The sequence below is a fragment of the Mustela nigripes genome, chromosome 15 (assembly GCF_022355385.1).
Source record: "Mustela nigripes isolate SB6536 chromosome 15, MUSNIG.SB6536, whole genome shotgun sequence".
In the NCBI taxonomy this organism is placed as follows: Eukaryota; Metazoa; Chordata; class Mammalia; order Carnivora; family Mustelidae; genus Mustela; species Mustela nigripes.
Genome location: NC_081571.1, coordinates 12,441,110 through 12,458,791, shown reverse-complemented (window position 1 = coordinate 12,458,791; position 17,682 = coordinate 12,441,110). Strand labels below are relative to the sequence as shown.

Here is a 17,682-nt window from a genome sequence, read left to right as displayed (position 1 = left end):
AGGTTGCTATGAAAATGGAACATCCAGAGAACCACAAAGGAGGGCTCATACATTTAAGAAATTCTGCCTACTACATATATAAATATTAATACTGGGAAGAGGATGGGAGACTGGGAGAGTGTGAAGTAATATCTTCATATTGGAGAGTTAAAAGGGAATGTTCAAGTCTTCTAAATAAGTAGAGGCTAACTAATAGAGATAACAACATATAATTTAGAGTTATGACAGGAGCCACAAGAGGAACTTAGTAGAAAAACTGTTTCTATGGAAGGAAGGGAGGGAGGGAGGAAGGGAGAGGAAGAAAGTAGAAAGAAAAAAAGAAAAGAAAAGAAAGGAAAGGAGAAGAGAAGGAGAGAGGAGAGGAGAGGAGGAAGGAAAGAAGGAAGGAAGGAAAAGAAAGAGAATGAAAACATCTTCTGAGCTGTGGATTCACGGAAGGGAGGAACTATGGAACACCATGATTTTCCACTGTAACCTGCTCTGTATTATTTGATCTGCATGGGCACATGGACCCATACCTATACCTAAGCTTTCTGCAACATTCTATTTTTAGATTTATACACATTGGTAAACAAAGGTCCTATCCATTATTGAAACTGCTATACAGTATTGCGGTATCTAAATAAACCATGTTTATTTATCCACAGTCCTTCAGATGAACATCTGAGTCATTTAAAATGTTTCGGTATCAGGAACAATATTGGATCAAATAGGCTTGTATATATCCTGAACACACGTCTCTAGGAAGGAAACTCTGTGCGGGAGGGAATGAGTCTCTTGAATGTCACCAGGAAACTGACAAGTCATTCTCCATAGCAGGTGCACCTGTTCTCATCCATAACAGATGAAAGTGCTGGTGCTCCACATCCCCATCAACTGGATTCGTCAAGTTTCTCGAAGTCTGCCGGCCTAATGGGTGTGAAATGACATCTCATTATGATTCTGGTTCCCAGACTGTTAGAAGAGTTGAGTGTCTTCTCACGAGTTTATTGGCAATATGGAATTTCCCTCCATTGATGTTTTTCTGTTTTGTTGTTTATCTTCCACTAACTGGTAGGCATTCCTTATGAATTTTGTATACTAAGGTTTTGTTGAGTACATGCGGTGAAAATTCTTCTCCAATTTGTTTTTTAAACGTGTTTACTTTTTATTCATTTAACATAAGTTTTACTACATTTTGAATTTAATCAAATGCATCATCCCTTTCTTTTCTGTTTGTACTTATTATGTTGTGTTTATGAAATCCCCTCTCACCCAGAGGTCATCATTCTGTCTTCCTCGGAGCACAAAATAATGCCTCAGTTAACACACAAATAAATTCTTTCCAGAGTGTTGGTCTCCAGGACCCTACACAAATCCAGTTTCTATTTCGTGCAAGCACCTTGCTTGTACAGGCAGATCTATATTGCAAAACTGGACTTAAAGACAAAAGTTACAGGGCTGGCTGCTGTTTATCAGTATGAAACCAAACTGAAGTCTGCCTCCCATTACAGATATGAAAGTTGACAACCGGCAGGAACAGCTAATTCCCCTTCTTCACAAAAGATACAGTTGAGAAATGGGGTTTTAATATATAGCAATATTTAGATCAGAAATCAGAAAGGCCATCTGGTTAGTAAGGGCTACAGCAAGAGGACAGGACCCCTGAGAGAGCCCATGTAGTCAAAAACTGTATTAAGCCTCGATTATATGGCAGACCTGTAAGGAGAGTTGTGGAACTTCTTTCTTTAAAAAAACAAAACAAGACAAAAAAACACAACATATGAGCAATCATTAGATGTCATGGCACAAGAAAATTCTCAAAGCCAGTGTCATTGCCATAGGTAGCACCAGTAGCTCCAACACATGTGTTTATCAATAACATCCTATTGCTTCTCTCCTGAAGCCTTTGTCTCTCATCGCCCCTCCATTCCCTGGAGCCCCATCCAAATGAGGCTTCCTCTCTTCACATCTGGTTTAGTGAAACAGTCACCTAGTCATCCTACTTCCACATGCTCCCCCATCCTCACGTGCTAGACGAAGCCTCCTCAAAACCTGCCCATCATCAAGTCTCTCTTCTCAAAATGTTCAGTGCAAGTGTATAAATATGCCATAAATATAAATAAAAACGCAGACATTGCCCCTTTGGTGAGTATTTAAGTCATTAAAATTTGTCCTCTCTGAAGAACAGTATCATTTGTAATGTGAATTTTCTAGCCGGGTATTTAAAACCCTCCATGCTCCATCCCCCATTAGCTTTCTTCATGTTCTACCACATCCCATGTAGATCCTCTGCTTCCTCTGGGCTGATCCTCTCTTCTCCACCTCTATTCCTTCTCCTTCCCAACCAAAGGATCCTGCCAAGGACACAGCCCAAGACCCACTTCCTCCATAGGTTCTTTACTGATAGCTCAGGGAGGATTCCCAGCTCAGATTCCTGAAACACTTACCGTCTGTGCCAGGCTGTTAGCACTTCCTGCCTGAAATGTTTTTAGATATCTCCTGGTTCCCAAAGTAGATTAAAGTGATCTGTGGGCGGGAATGATGTGTCTTGGGCAGAAGGGAGGTCCCTGAGGCATCTAGCCGAGCTCCTGACAGGATTCAATAAATATCTGCAGACCGCCATTTAGCTCAAAATGTATAAATATCTCATAGCATATTTACCAATGTTACAAAAAGTCTTAATATTCTCCTGTAGGTTGGGTTATACTTCCTAAAGGAAAACAACTTGTTGTAAAAGAGAAAATAAAATCAATGCAAAGAGGTGTCTTTAAGCATTCAGAAGAAATATAAAAGTCACCTAAAAATCTCGGGCACTCCAGTTCTTTTTAAGTGAAAGCATATTCATTACTAAAAGAGTCACACATTGCAAAACTCCCCACAGAAACTGTTTACAATGCCCTCGGACACCCTTCTCCCAGGAAGTTAAAGACTTGGAGAAGAGAGGCAGGCGTTAATGGTTACACTGCACTTGGCAGAGACCTTGGAGTACACAGGCTGGACTGTCCTAGTCGCTTCCGTTACCTCGAAGGGGCACTCTTCTGGCCCCAGCCCCAGAAGTCGGGTGGAGAATGACCACCTACCACCCTCTATCTGTAATTTAGGGAAACTGCTGCTGCCGCCCTTCCTCACTGGCTCCTTAAAGGAACTGTTGCTTGCTGCACGTGCTTGAGAAATGGTGAAAAGGGGTAAAGAAGAAAAGAAAAATAACCCCCCAGGGATGGCCACTAATACTGTTGTGGAGAATTCGCCCTCTACGGCGCACACGTGGACACATGCCTGCCTCGCTGCGGGCTCATGTTGCCTGTGCAGTGAGAGGCTGCGTGGGTCAAGGTTAAAGAAGCGTGGCCGCTGGAGCCTGACTCCAGGTCTGAAACCTGGCCCTACAGCTCAATGGCTCTGTTACCTGAACATATTGCTCCCCGCACACATTCCCTCACCTGTAAAATGAGAATCATAGTATCAGCCTCATAAGGTTGCCGTGGGCTCAGGTGAGGTGATAGTCATGCGGTGTTCCCATCAGTGAGATGCGGAGAAAGAATGATGCGGCTCTGAATTACACAGTTCCCCATCTTGTCTTTGAACTTCACATTTTATCAGGACCCTGTCATCAAATCTTCTTTGAAAATATTGTTTTTACGATATGTTTCTCTATCCTACTTTTTACTTAATGCTTTACCACGCCTCTATGTTTTTAATCTTTTAAAAAATTATTTCTGATGTCTGCATAACTAACACTCTATCTTCTAAATATACCATAATTTATCACTTTCTCCTGTTTCGGGACATTCAGGTTTTTCCTGTTTATCACTAGGATATATAATACTGTGACAATATACGTAAAACTTGAGTCACCCAATCTGCTTGCTTTCTTAGGATAGATTTCTAACATAGAATTCCTAGAACAATAGGGTATAAATATCGTTTAATGTTTATATTACCAAACTGCTATCCAGAGAAAACATTCCAGGTTTGCTCCCATCAGTCCTGTGTGAAACTGGCCTCTTCGCCGGTGACAGTGTTCTAGTATTACCTCTTTTTTTTTCTTTTTTTGCTATTTGGGAAAAAGGAAATTTTTATTTGATTTAATTTTGATTTTGGTAACTAGTGTAGCCCAACTTTCATGATTATATTGGCATTTCTTCTTTCAGGAACATTCCATTCATATCCCAATTTTTTGGCATTTTTTTCAGGGGTTTTTTTGGGGGTTGAGCTGCAAAGGGTGTTTTTTTCATAGCTATTGATAAGTGCTCTTTATATATTAGGAATTTAATTTTTCTGTCCCATTTTATCTTTTCCAGTTTACTTTTTGGCTTATGGCTTTCATTTCCTCATGGAGTCAGCACATAGTTATTGAGAGGCTGTTATGTGCCAGGCACTGTTGTAGTTGCTGGGGATTAAACCGGGAGCAAAGTCAACTAAAATCTCTGTCCTCGGAGACCTTACCTGTTAGTGGGGGCTTCTAGTTGAGAGTGTAATTGCAATCAACAGAACCATCTAATTCCTGGAATGTCTGATTTAGAGTTTTGTTAAGTACCTATTTCTTAGACACAATTGGCCTATTAATGGCATCTTCCCTTCAGAAAATCACTGCAGTCACATGAATACAGAGGAAGAGAGACCCCAGGGCTTAGCGTAATAGAGAAAATTAGATAATATTTTCAAAGAAGTATGACTGAAAGGGCAGCCACAGACTTTCAGATGGGACGTGGTGCATCAGGAGTACACCTAGTGGTTCTTTCTTTTTTGCTTTCTTTTCCTTTCACCCAGGTACCTCACTTGTACATCTCATATCTGGAGAAACAGGAGTGTGGGGGGGGGGTGAAGAAAATGGAGAAGTTTGGGGTCCTATCTGAGTTGGCTCGGACTGAGCCAACTCATAACAAAGTACCACAGACTGGGTAGCTTGTAAACAGCAACAACTTACTTCTCACCAATTCCGGGGGCTGGAAGTCTCAGATCCGGGTGCTAGCATGGTCAGGTGTCGGCGAGAGCCTTCTTCTGAGTTGCAGACCGCAGCCCTCTTATTGTCTCCTCCCATGGTGAGAAAAGATTGAGCTAGCTCTCTGGCCTCTTCTTAAAAGGGCACTAATCCTATTCATATGGTTACATCCAAAGTCCTCCCCTCCAAAAACCATCACACTGGAGATTAGATTTTAATATGTGAATTTGTGGGAGGACACAAAGAGGTCCCATAAGCAGAGGGCACTGTGCCAGGAATGACTTTATGGAATGGCTGAGGCACCAACATCAATTTTGTAGAGATTCCCACCCCTCAGTGGATGCACAGGACAGCTGTGGATCCTACGACAGGAGCAAAATGGCCTCCCCAGCAATCTGTGGGCACATCTGACTCAAGGACCAGATAAACGACCGCCCTCCAAAATGTCAGCCCTCAGAAACAACTCCAGGGAAGCAGACAGAGAAAAATCCTAAATTAACCGAGATTATGGTTTTGGCAGCAGCAGAACAGGAATCAAAATAAAAACTGAATGGAATTATAGAAAGTTCTGTTTTTTATACATCTAAAAGATCTCGTGTTTTTAAGAGCAATCACACACATACAAAAGAGATAATTATTTAAACACTTAAATAAGCATCCCCATAGTTCTTGAGAAGAAACTGAAAATGCAAATGGAAAATTCTGTTAAGTGAGCGTCATTTTAACTTAACTTTTACAAACGCAGTTCCAAAAACATGCGTTCCAGTATGCACAGGGGGGAGCCCAACAAGTCCTTCCTCACCCGTGGCCACTCACAGGAGACACATACACAAATATCTGTCCCTACAGAGCCAGGATAAATGTAACTGACTGCAAAAATTGCCCAGCCCAGACGGTTAAGAACCTCCTGACAACAGAATCTCTGGATTCCAGAAGATTTCCCCTTCATCTCCTCTCCTGGCACCGCTCAGGTTCAGCTGTGGGCTCCACTTTGCCCCTTCTCTCTGCTCTTTATCACAAGCTGCCCTCCTTAACAGAAGCTGCCCTCAGTTTCCTCCTCCATGAGGCAGAACTGGCTCTTGCTAGAAGAAACCAAGAGAAGACTGGTCATAGAACCCAGATTCAAAGGAAGGGTTCAGAAAAGATGTTCAACATCAGTAATTGTTAGGGAACTGTAAATCAAAACCACAATGAGGTAATACTTTGTACCCATTAGGATGACTCCTGAAAAAAAAAAAAAAAAAAAAAAAGGAAGGGAGGAAGGTTGGTGAGGATGTAGAGAAACAGAAGCCCTTGTTGGTGAGAATGTAAAATTGAGCAGCTGTTGTGGCACAGTGCTACAATGGCTCCTCAAAAAATTAAAAAATAGAACTACCTTACGATTCCTCAATTATACACCTGGGGATACACCCAAAAGAATTAAGGGCAAGGTCTCAAAGTGATATTTGTACATCATGATTACTGCGGCATTATTCACAATAACCAAAAGGTGAAAGCCACCCAAGCGTCCACTGACACGTGGCTGGGTAAAGAAAATGTGGCGTAGCCATACAATGGAATATGATTCAGCCTTAGGAAGGAATAAAATTCCGACACCTGCTACAACATGGATGAGCTCTGAAAACATCGTGCTAAGTGAAATAAGCCGAGCGCAAAAGGACGGATTCCGCTCACACGAGTTACCCAGCTTAGTTGAATTGGCAGAGCCACCAAGTAGAAGGGTAGTTGACAGGGTCTGGGGGAAGAGGGGAATGAGGACTCAGTGTTTAATGGGTACAGAGCCTCCTTGAGGAAGAGGACAGACAAGGTTCTGCAGATGGAGAGCGGTGACGACTGCACAGCAATACGGATGTCCTTAAAGACCCCGAACTGTGCGCTTTTTAAAAGGGGGTAAGAAAAAGACCTAGGAGAAGGATTGGGTTTGGGGTCCAATCGGATGGAAACACGGAACATACAGGACTGGATTTACCCCGTGGAGTGCTGGAGTGAGTTGCCCCCATTTTGCAGGGCGAGGAGGCTGGAAGGGGCCCGCGGAGCTCCTGCCACTGGGCGTCCAGAAGGAAAACTGAAGCCGGGAAGCGCCTTCTTCGCCCAGGTCGGGTCTGGCCCAGGCTGTTGCTGCGGCCGTCCCCCTCCGACACACTGCGGCATCCTCGATTTCCGTGGGCTCAGTCCAGAAGTCGGGAAAGAGGGACGCCTCCAGTGGCCACTTCGAACTGAAAGGCTTGTCTTAATCGCCACACCCTCCACGAAGCCCCTTTTGATGTTCCCTAAACCGTGCGTTATCAACGGAGGCCATATTCCCTCAAAGCGGGCAGAAGTTGGTTCTTAGGAGGAGGGGGAAAAAAATAGTATTATTATTATTATTTTTTTTTAAAGGAGCAAGCACAGATAAACGCTCGGCAAATTCGGATACACGGTGTCTCTCTGGAATTAAAATTTAACAGTGGGGGGAGGGGGTACTGAGGAGGGCGGGGAGCCACGGTCGGGGGTGGGCGGGGGGACACACAAAGGTTGAGAACAGCCCGAAAGTGTGGGGCCTAACACGCGCTCCGAGCCCCCCCCCCCTCCGTTTCAAGGCCGCACAGCCCTTGGCTCTTCTCGCCCAGGCTTGACCGTGACCCCTTTCCCCAGCTCTTCCCGGCGGAACCCGGGCGGCCTCCACGGGGTCGCGCTCACCCGGCGGTGCCCCCGCGCGGCCAGTGCACACACGCACCGTGCGCCCTTCCTCCCCTCACGGGTGCCGGCCGCTCCGCCCGTCCTCCCTCCCTCTCTTTCTCCCTCCGTGTCTCTCCGCGCGGCCGCAGGCTCGGCCGCTCCCCTCCCGCGCCCGTGCCGGGGCCTCCTGCAGCCTCGGCCCCTCCCGCGGCCGCCTCCGCGCGCTCCGCTGCCCCGCTGGCGCGGCGACGCCCTGGGCGGCGAGAGCCTCCGCGGCCGCGGAAATCTGTACACATCGCGCGGCGAGTTTCGCAGCCCGGTCTCTGTGGCGCAATCGGTTAGCGCGTTCGGCTGTTAACCGAAAGGTTGGTGGTTCGAGCCCACCCAGGGACGAAGGCGCTCGTTTTCCTGAGACGGATTCATTTTAAAACGGCAACCGTGAGATTTTTAATCCAGCAGGAGTACGACGCTCCTGTACCTCTGGGACGGAGCAAGACCACGTTCTCTCAGTATTTGTCGCCCAGCGGGGCGGGACGTAAGAGCGACTCTGCTTCTGCACTGGCAGCCCGGGGCTTGGAAATTCAATTCCACTGTTATGTCCACGGGAAATTTGCACACATTCTTCGGGAAACCGGCCCAAAGATTTGCTTCAACAGGCCTCATTGTAATGGAGGGGAGGGGAAAAAATGCCCCTTGACAAGTGAGTGAATAAATGCCACTGGTTTCTTCTCAGAAACCTGATACCACCAGAAAGGAAATGTCCTTATTCGATATTGCCTTTTCTACTGGCAAACGGATCTGAGGAGCTGTTCGATGAAAATGTGCAAGGGGAGTCACCTAAGAGGGTGTGGAGACATAATCACCCTATGTAACTGTCTGCTAAATGAAGCTCTGCTACAGCTTTTGGACAGTAGACTTGAACCTAGATGAAGGTGTTCACGTTTGCTTTTAGATCGCCCACAGGAGTTTCCCTGAAATTAAACCCGGGCAGAAATTGTTTTTATCGGTTCCTGTTTAAAAGGTTTTGAATGATGTATTTTCAACTCTGATCCCACAGAAGACACAGATATGTTTCGAGCAGATGGTTCATATGAGACTTTTAATAAAGATAGAGAACCACGCAATAACATGGTAACGTGATGATATAATTCATTTCTGCCAAGATTGAGGTTATGGGGCAGGTGCTTTGTCTCTGGGATGTAAATTCATGGATAGATTTAGTGACTTGGAAGAAGAAAGAGTTAAACTGCCTCACTCAGATGTCCGTTAGGGAATGGCTTGGCAAGTGCTGGCTGATAATTATTTATCAAATAATTGTTGATAATAAAAATGTCCTGTTGGGCACCTGTTGGGCTCAGTTGGTTAAGCAACTGCCTTCAGCTCAGGTCATGATCCTGGAGTCCCAGGATCAAGTTCCACATCAGGCCTTCTGCTCATCAGGGAGCCGGCTTCTCCCTCTGCCCCTTGCCCCTTTCATGCTCGCTCTCTCTCTCTCTCAAATAAATAAAATCTTAAAAAAAAAAAAAAAATCCTGTTGTTGGGGACGCCTGGGTGGCTCAGTGGGTTAGGCCCCTGCCTTCGGCTCCGGTCATGGTCTTAGGGTCCTGGGATTGAGTCTCTGCTCAGTAGGGAGCCTGCTTCCCCTTCTTGCTCTGCTACTTGCAATCTCTCTCTGTGTCAAATAAATAAATAAAATCTAAAAAAAAAAAAAAAAAATCCTGTTGTCTAATTAGGAGCCCTAAAAAGAGAGACACAGTGTTGCACTTGTAGAATTTCAGATAAAGTAAGGAATAGCCCCCCCAAAATGTTTTTGGGTAGGGGTCTCTCTGATTCTCAAAATTCCAAACTCTCCACTCATACTTAAGGATAGCCTACAGCATGGGGCCTCTGGGTGGCTCAGTGGGTTAAAGCCTCTGCCTTCAGCCCAGGGCCTGGGATCAAGCCCCACATCGGGCTCTCTGCTCAGCGGGGAGCCTGCTTCCTCCTCTCTCTCTCTGCCTGCCTCTCTGCCTGCTTGTGATCTCTGTCTGTCAAATAAATAAATAAAATCTTTTAAAAAAAAAAAAAAGGATAGCCTACAGCGGAAACGAGGAAATTAAGTCATATGATCATTTATATACCGTACAAATCTAGTCTAACATTTCAAGATGAGGAACGCATGAAATTCCCTAGTACTTAAGTTATGGGGACTTAGCACAACCTTCCACTTTAAGCTGAGTGTATTTATACTAGGTTGTAAGCTCCTTGAGGGAAGAGACCATTTTCTGTAATTCATGATCATTTTAGGTCCCAAAGTATTTCCTTCAAGATACAGTCCCAAGTTCTCAAGCTTAGCACACAGGGGCTTTCCCCGACCATGTTCCTGCGTGAAACCCTCTAGTGGCTATATGCATTTGCCAAAAGCTTCAATACTCCCGCTTCATGCTGGCTTGTACCACCTTCCACCCACCCCAGATGTCTTTCCCTTTGCCCTGATGTGCCTGCCCCCACCTCCTCTGTACTTATCTGAGTAACATCCATGAGGAGTTACCTTCTCAGGGAAACCTCCCCTGAGGCTACCTCTTTCTGATTTATGCGCCCCCTCCTCTATTCATTCATTACATGACCTTGAAACCAGGGAGTTCCTTGTCACCTATGCTAGCATATGAATTCCTTGAGTGTAGTGACTAGGTCTTCATTTATGTTGTTCGTTCATCTAGCTCAGGTCTGTCAGACAGCACATTCTCAGGACCGAAGCTTCCCCTGCCTTCTCCGAGTATGTTATTAACAGAGATGGACACTTAGATAAAAATGCATATGATGAAATGTCAGCATGAGGGCCACAGAAGAATGTTCCTGGGTAGTAAAGGAGGAAGTCAACATAGGCTGTATTGTGTCTTCACGGAGGATCCGAAACAACCCTGGAAGATCTGGACAGGCCAGAAGGCAAGGGAGGGCTATTTAAAGCTGGCAAAATTTGGAGGCAAGAGCGGGTGGGTAGGAGATAAGCATAACCAGAATATAGAACAAATGTACTTAGAGTGCATTGAAAATGTTCTTAGCTTGTGGAAGGGCCCTGACGAACAAGTCAGGAAGCTAGACTTCGCCCTATAAAGCAAGGGAGTAACTGTTAAACGTTTCTGTTTCAGGACGTAAGACATTTATTTTAGATGGTTGGTCTGGCAGCAGAATAGGGGAAATAAGAGATCAGAGAACAGTTACGAGGCAGTTACATTGCAGAGGAGAGGCAATGAGGTGGGTCTAGAAAAGAAGGATATAATTCCAGCAAAGACTGGATGAGACTTAGGGACTGAAACAGGAGGAAAGTGGGGAGGGTTATGTTTACATTTAGAGCCTCGATGCCCCAGGAAATAGTGATTTTGTTCGATACTGGGTCTTAAAGAAATCTTGAAATTAGAGAAATAATAAATTCCCCATATTTTTAACTTACCTACTTACTTGTGGCTGGTTCTCCACCATGGAATTCATCTAAAATCTAGTCCCAGAATCAGTCATCATTTTTTTTCTTTAAAGATTTTGTTTATTTATTTATTTGACAGAGAGAGGTCAGAAGTAGGCAGAGAGGCAGGCAGAGAGAGAGGAAGGGAAGCAGGCCCCCTGCTGAGCAGAAAGCAAGATTCGGGACTCGATTCCAGGACCCTGAGATCATGACCTGAGCCGAAGGCAGCGGCTTAACCCACTGAGCCACCCAGGTGCCCAGTCATCATTTTTTTTAAGTTTAATTTAATTTTAAGTTAAATTTCATTTATTTAAGGTAAAGTTCCCAAGAGAATACTTTAGGGGTCCATGAAGCCCTGTAAAAACCTGAATGGGAAGCTAAGTACCCTCTCCCCACAATGTACACATTTACAGAAAAAAGTTTATTTACAGTATCCGAGGGAGTCACAGAGTCTGGAACAGATTTCTGCTGTGTCCCCTGCCCCCTGGCCCGATTTGGAAGGCCTGGCTTTGTATTGTACTTATTCTATGTGTATTCTAATTCCTGGTAAAAGTTATAAAGTGTGTCAAATCCAGAGTGTTTAGGTACGGAAAATTACTAAACTGAAGATTTTAAGGTAATACGAAGAACTAGAATAGTCTAACACTACTGACAAGCCACAAAGAAACCATTTTTTTTTTTTACTGAGCAATTACGTAGATAAGCAAAATTAATAATAAACGACTTGAGACAACAAAAGCTGCTTTGGAGTTTTAACACTTAATACCTTATTAATCTGGAATGACTGGGTGTGAAGGGCTTTACTATATTGATCCGTTTGGGGTCGCATCTATAGGGATTTACAGCAGCAACAGCAGATTCTAATTTGCGCTTCTTTCCTTGCGACTCATTTTAATAACACCCAGCAAACTGTCATATTTTATTATCCCCCCAGGAATTGAGCCATTTTTCATTGCCTTTTTTTTTTTTTTTTTTTTAGTAAAAACAAAACAACAGAAATTATGGTCTGTCAAAGAGGACTCAAACTGGTTATTCCCAAGCAAAGATAAAGTGACAAAGTAAATCAAATATACACTTTAAGGAGATCCTCGACTACCTTAGTACTAAACTGAGTAGATTATTATAGATTATCATATGTATGCGTGAGCATAGTGGTATTTATTTATACTTAATTGTAGAGCATATTCACTTGTACTAGAGTATAGGCAAGTCTGATCACTGGAGTTCAGTCGAATAAATATAACAGAGATGAAAATCTACAAGGGACAGGACTCAACATGGAACTGAAGTTTGAAATACAGAATCTCTTCACTAATTACCAAGCAGGGAGATTCTTCACATAGCCAGTGGGGACAGCAGTTTACAACTGCCATCCTGCTGAATTGGCCTGGTTTACATTGCCTTAGGGCTGGTGGGGTGGGGGATGGGAATCAAATATCTGGTGTGTTGTAGAGACACTTGAACCTCCTCTGTGCATTTAGATCAACTCTGCCTCTAGCCCTGGTGGGAAGGCTGTCATAGAAGACTGGTAAGGAGGGTGCTTTCCCGAGCTATTAAGTGTCTGCAATAACCAAACAGAAAATGATGTTTCAATCTGAGATCTGAAGTATTTTGTAGGAGTTCCTTTTCTCTTGATGACCTCTTCCTGCTGTGGGTGCATTGAAACTCCTGATTACTGTATTTAAAACTTCTCCAGTACCAGACTTTCGGTCACGTTAGCACTTTGGCTGTGCTGTGGAAGTTAATAAGCCCCTTCTCACAGATCTGTTTTAATTAGAAGCATTCTGGTGTGCCTTTCAGCCCCCCTTGCCTCTTCAGTGGCTTCCTGGGAGAACACTGGTTGCGGAGAAGGCTGTGGAGCTGCTGGTGCTCAAAAGCCAAAGAGAGTCGGAAAGGTATTCTCAGAAAAGCTTGCTGAACAGACCTGTGTCAGAGCCAGCCAATGACGAGTGGCTCTTTATGGGCACCTACAGGAGCTGTCACTTTAAGAAAAGTGGAAAACTTTAAGAATGAAGTCACTAATCCAACGCGACTTCTTTGGGATGCATTCTCTCATCCGCCAGGTGCATCCTGCCCTTCCTCCTCCTCCTCCTCCGTCATGATACATACTGATGGTTTTTTTGGCCCCTGGGTGCTGCGTTTGGAGAAGCCAGTCCATTTTGTGTTATTGGCATTGGTGGTGCCGACAAAGCTCTAAGTTAACTGGACCTGTTGCGGCAATCATTTCATGGTATATGTAAGTCCCACCACGATGCTCACACTTCAGCTCAGGCAGGGATGCATGTCGGTTATGTCACAACACAAATGGAAGCAAACAAAAACAGAAGCAAACTCTAATAAATCATATCTCCCACTTCTCACAGTGTTCCTGATTTGCACACTGCATTATCGCGATAACGTTAACTGGAAGAAAAAAAAAAAACAAACAGCTCAAATGTAATATACTTTCCTCCCAGCCTACTTTCTTCTCGAAAACTGGGATTTACACTGTTTAATTGGCATTCTGTAACTGAGCAACAAAATGTTTTCCCACATAACCTCCATTTACGACAGGAGTTGAACGTTTGTTAAATTTAATGGGAAAGGTGAACGGTGTGTTGTGGATGGTTAAAGGACAGTAAGGTGATTCAGTGAATGGTGTTCAAACGGATTTCTCTGTCGGGGGAGAAAAAGAAACAGTGCAACACATCAAAATACATTCCAAAGGAATTGAAGATTCATGACCAAAAAAAAAAAAAAAAAAAGAAGAAGAAGAAAAGAAACATGGTTTCATCAGAAGATATACACACATATCAGCATATTTTGGGGGGTGGAAATGACCCTGCTAAATTATAATACCAAAAGGACTATAAAATAATGTAAATTCTCTGCTAAATCATTAAAAATGATGGTCAACTAGAAACCAAAATTGCCACACGGCAGAGAAAAGTTTAATCCCTTTATGCTTAAAGAGCAGACGTATATGATTAAGACTCCAATTCCACCACCACAGGAAGGGAGGGAGGCCCACAGTGCTCCTCATGCTCCTTCATACACCTTCCCCACAGTCTCCCTCTTCAACAAAACCCCCCTCTCAAGAGGAACGCTGCAGGTAGAACCCATGGTCCTCCCAGTCCTCTCCCAGAGAGAACTTATCAGAAGCTGCAGTCTGTCTGGGTCACCCTGTGACTCCACGCTTCCTGGGACATTCAACTCTAGATCTCACTTCTCCCAACCTTCTACTCCTATCCAGCACCTTAGCCCACCTCCTCCCTCCACTGCTCTCCCCACTCTCTGGGCTCCCGAGTCCTCTGGGATGCACAGTCTGTTACAGACAGGCCTTCCCTAGTCCTTAACTTCTGAACACTCTCCTTCCTGCCCTGTGCTAATGAACTGAAGAAACAGCTCCCTCCACAGCTCAAGTGGTGGCTGTCCTGTGTTCCTGGTTCCTAGTTGCTTTTCAACCACTGTTCCCCATCTTTGTTCTAACCCTCCAAGTGCCTTAGAAACACAAGCCATTTGAACTACCCACTTGGCTCATTTCGCTGCCATCGCTCATTCTCAGGATTTTAGCTCCTGGCTTACTGTTGATTTCTTTCCACCAGGACTCCTGCTGCCATTTAAATGATTTTGCCTTCCACAAAGACAATCCATACATCCTTCTGGCATCTTGATTTCTTGTGGTTTTTTCGTTTGTTTTGTTTTTTGTTTTTTAAGACTTTATTTGTATTTCTCTGACAGAGAGCAAGATGGAGAGGGAGAAGCAGGCTCTTTGCTTAGCAGAAAGCCTGGATATGGGACCCAATTCCAGGACTGAGCTGAAGGCAGACACTTAACTGACTGAGCCACCCAGGCACCCCTGGGCTCTTGATTTCTTTTCATGAAATTCTCACCCAACCTTGGCCATGTACTTCCCTTGTTATACTTTAGACCTTGTCATCACTGTTCCCTACTTTCAAACCAGCTTACTTGCTCTACCAATCCCACACTGGCATTCTTTGAATCCATTTATAATCCACTGAGATCTGCCACCACTTCTTAAATGCTCATCACCTGTCTTATGTCCCTACATCCTTCCTCATACATCACTATCATCATTTTCCTTTCATACAACCTTAATTCCTTTTCTCTTCTGTCCCATTTGCTTGGCAATACCTCTAACCTTGGATGAATCCAACTTCTCATCTACTCTTTCTGTCCTGAGCAGCAAATATGATCGGAGAAAAAAAAAAAACTTTTTAACTCATCTCAGTTAAATTTATGGCCACGGACCTCTGGTGGATTCTCAGCACAGGCTAGCAAGCTATGCAATGTCCCTGTCAATTAGCTCTCAAGACTGAAAATTCTAACCTCTCCTCAATTTTCAACTCCTCCCCTACTTCTCAGCTGGTAATCTTATTATGTCTCTGAGAAAATTAAAATGTGACCTCACTTTCTAATCACATCTCCTAATATCTGTATCCATATACTGTCTTCCCCAGTATTAACATCTATTAACTCTTCTAGCTCCTTTGGTCACACCTCCTCTTATATACTGGCACTCAGCCCTGGAGAAATTTACTCCTGCAACTGTCCTTCCTCTCATCTACAACATTCATAGGAGATTCAGGTCCACACATACACATATTATGACATTTCCCATCTTAAACACAATAACAAAAACCTTGTTCCCACACTCCCTCACCAGGAACCAGGTAAAGGTTTCAAAGGGGTAGGTCTCTGTCTGCACTTTCTCACCATCCCTTCTCTCTTGTCTCAGCTCCACTGAACTGTCCTTACCAAGTTACCAAGCACTTTCCAATTACCAAAGCCAATGGGTCAATTCTCAGTCCCGCCATTCTCAGCAGCATCTGACAAACTTATCATTCCCTCCTTAAAAAAGGCTTTCTTCCCTTGATTTCCAGGACACCGCACTCATCTGGTCTTCCTCCCATGGTCCCTCTTGTTCCCCAGAGCTATTTTAACTCCCTAAATGACCCCATCCTTTACTGTGACATTAAATACCATTCGTGCCTTCACAATTCCTAAATGAGAACCTCTAGTGTGCACCTCTCCTCAGCCCCAGAGTTGCAGGTCCATCTTCCTATTAAATTGTCTCCTCTTGGAAGTCTAATAGGATAGGTATCTTACATATCCAAAATTGAATGAATAGAATGCTTTCCATTTTTTCCCTCCCAAGTCTATCCCGTCTCAGCAAACGGCATGACCCATCTACTGAGGCAACAAAACCTGAGATTCCCCTTTCTGCCTCCTATCCAACCCAACATATCCTGCCGGCTCTACTTTTGAAATGCAACAGTAATCCAGCTACTTTAACACCTCCACAGGTATCACCCTCAACTCTGGGAGGCTGTAAGATGACTACTGCTTCATTCCCACTGGTCATAGTCATTCTCCAAACTTCAGTGATCCTTTCGAAATTCAGAATAGATCTTGTCATGTCCTTACCTGAAAACTTTCAGTAGCTTCCATTACTCTCAAGCATAGACAAGGTCTTCACTATGGCCCACAAAACTATACAAAGCCCGGCTTCTGCCAACCTCCTTAATCTCATGTTCTTTCCCTTTCTCATTCTGTACAACCATACAAGCCTTTTCCCTGTCCTCAATCTTGCTAAGGATTCTCCCTCTTCAGGATCTTCTGTTCTTCCTGGAATGCCCTTCCTCCAGTCACATGGCCAACTCCCCATCTTCACTTAAGCCCCTGTTCACATGACACCCACCTCCTAGAAATTTCTGAAGGGCCTTCAGTCTAAAAGTTCTCTCCTCTGCTGTTTTCCTCCATAGTATTCAGTGCTGACGTCATCTAGTCAATCCTCATTATTCAGATTCTGTATCTGTGATTTTGCCTAGTTGCTAAGATTTATTTGGTACCTTAAAAATCAACACTTACGGGGGCACCTGGGTGGCACAGTTGGACTTCAGACTCTTGGTCTTGGCTCAGGTCCCGGTCCCCACATTGTGATCAACCCCATGTCAGGCTCCACCCTCAGCATGAAGTCTCCTTGAGACTCTGCTTCTCAACCTTCCTTAAAAGTGTCTTTTTTTTTTTTTTTTAAAGATTTTATTTGACAGAGAGAGATCACAGGTAGGTAGAGAGGCTGGCAAGAGAGAGAGAGAGGGAAGCAGGCTCCCTGCTGAGCAGAGAGCCCGATGTGGGGCTCGATCCCAGGACTCTTGAGATCATGACCTGAGCTGAAGGCAGCGGCTTAACCCACTGAGCCACCCAGGCGCCCCCCCTTCAAAGTATCTTTTTAAAAAAATTAACACACTGCTTTTTGTGGTCATTATGGACACCCCCAGTCACCCAACTTGTAGAGTACACCTCTACAATTCAGCTCTCATACTGTAAATGTGTTTTTATTACGGCATATCTAGTGCCACATTTTTTTGCTTTTTTGTGCTTTTTGTTGATTTCATGGTTTAAAGTGCCCCCCCCAAGTATAGTGTTAAGTGCCGTCTGGTGTTTCTTAGCACAAGAAAGTTGTCACGTGCCTTACAGAAAAAAACTCATGTGTTAGATAAGCTTCGTTTGGGCATGAGTTATAGTGCTGTTGGCCTTAATATCCAATGGGAATGAACCAACAGTATGTATTACATAAGGTATCTTTAAACAGAAAGTCACAAACAAGGTTTGTGTTGATCAGCTGACAATAGTGTTATGAACAGAGGCTCTACCAGGAACC

The 17,682-nt window shown here is 44.2% G+C and overlaps 1 long non-coding RNA gene and 1 other non-coding gene across 5 annotated transcripts; one reads left to right on the top strand and one right to left on the bottom strand.

The window, feature by feature from the left end:
• Positions 1 to 617: 617 nt before the first annotated feature.
• Positions 618 to 7,773, bottom strand: LOC132002742 (uncharacterized). Of its 4 annotated transcripts, none has more exons than XR_009399992.1 (4): positions 7,601 to 7,773; positions 6,877 to 7,248; positions 4,907 to 6,003; positions 618 to 909 (listed from the first exon to the last, which is right to left on the bottom strand). It is a non-coding gene; the product is annotated as an uncharacterized LOC132002742 (long non-coding RNA). The 4 variants fall into 4 exon arrangements; XR_009399994.1 differs by having other exon boundaries at positions 4,907 to 5,013; XR_009399993.1 differs by having other exon boundaries at positions 6,891 to 7,248.
• A 125-nt stretch (positions 7,774 to 7,898) lies between these two features.
• Positions 7,899 to 7,972, top strand: TRNAN-GUU (transfer RNA asparagine (anticodon GUU)). Its single transcript has one exon. It is a non-coding gene; the product is annotated as a tRNA-Asn (tRNA).
• Positions 7,973 to 17,682: the final 9,710 nt, after the last annotated feature.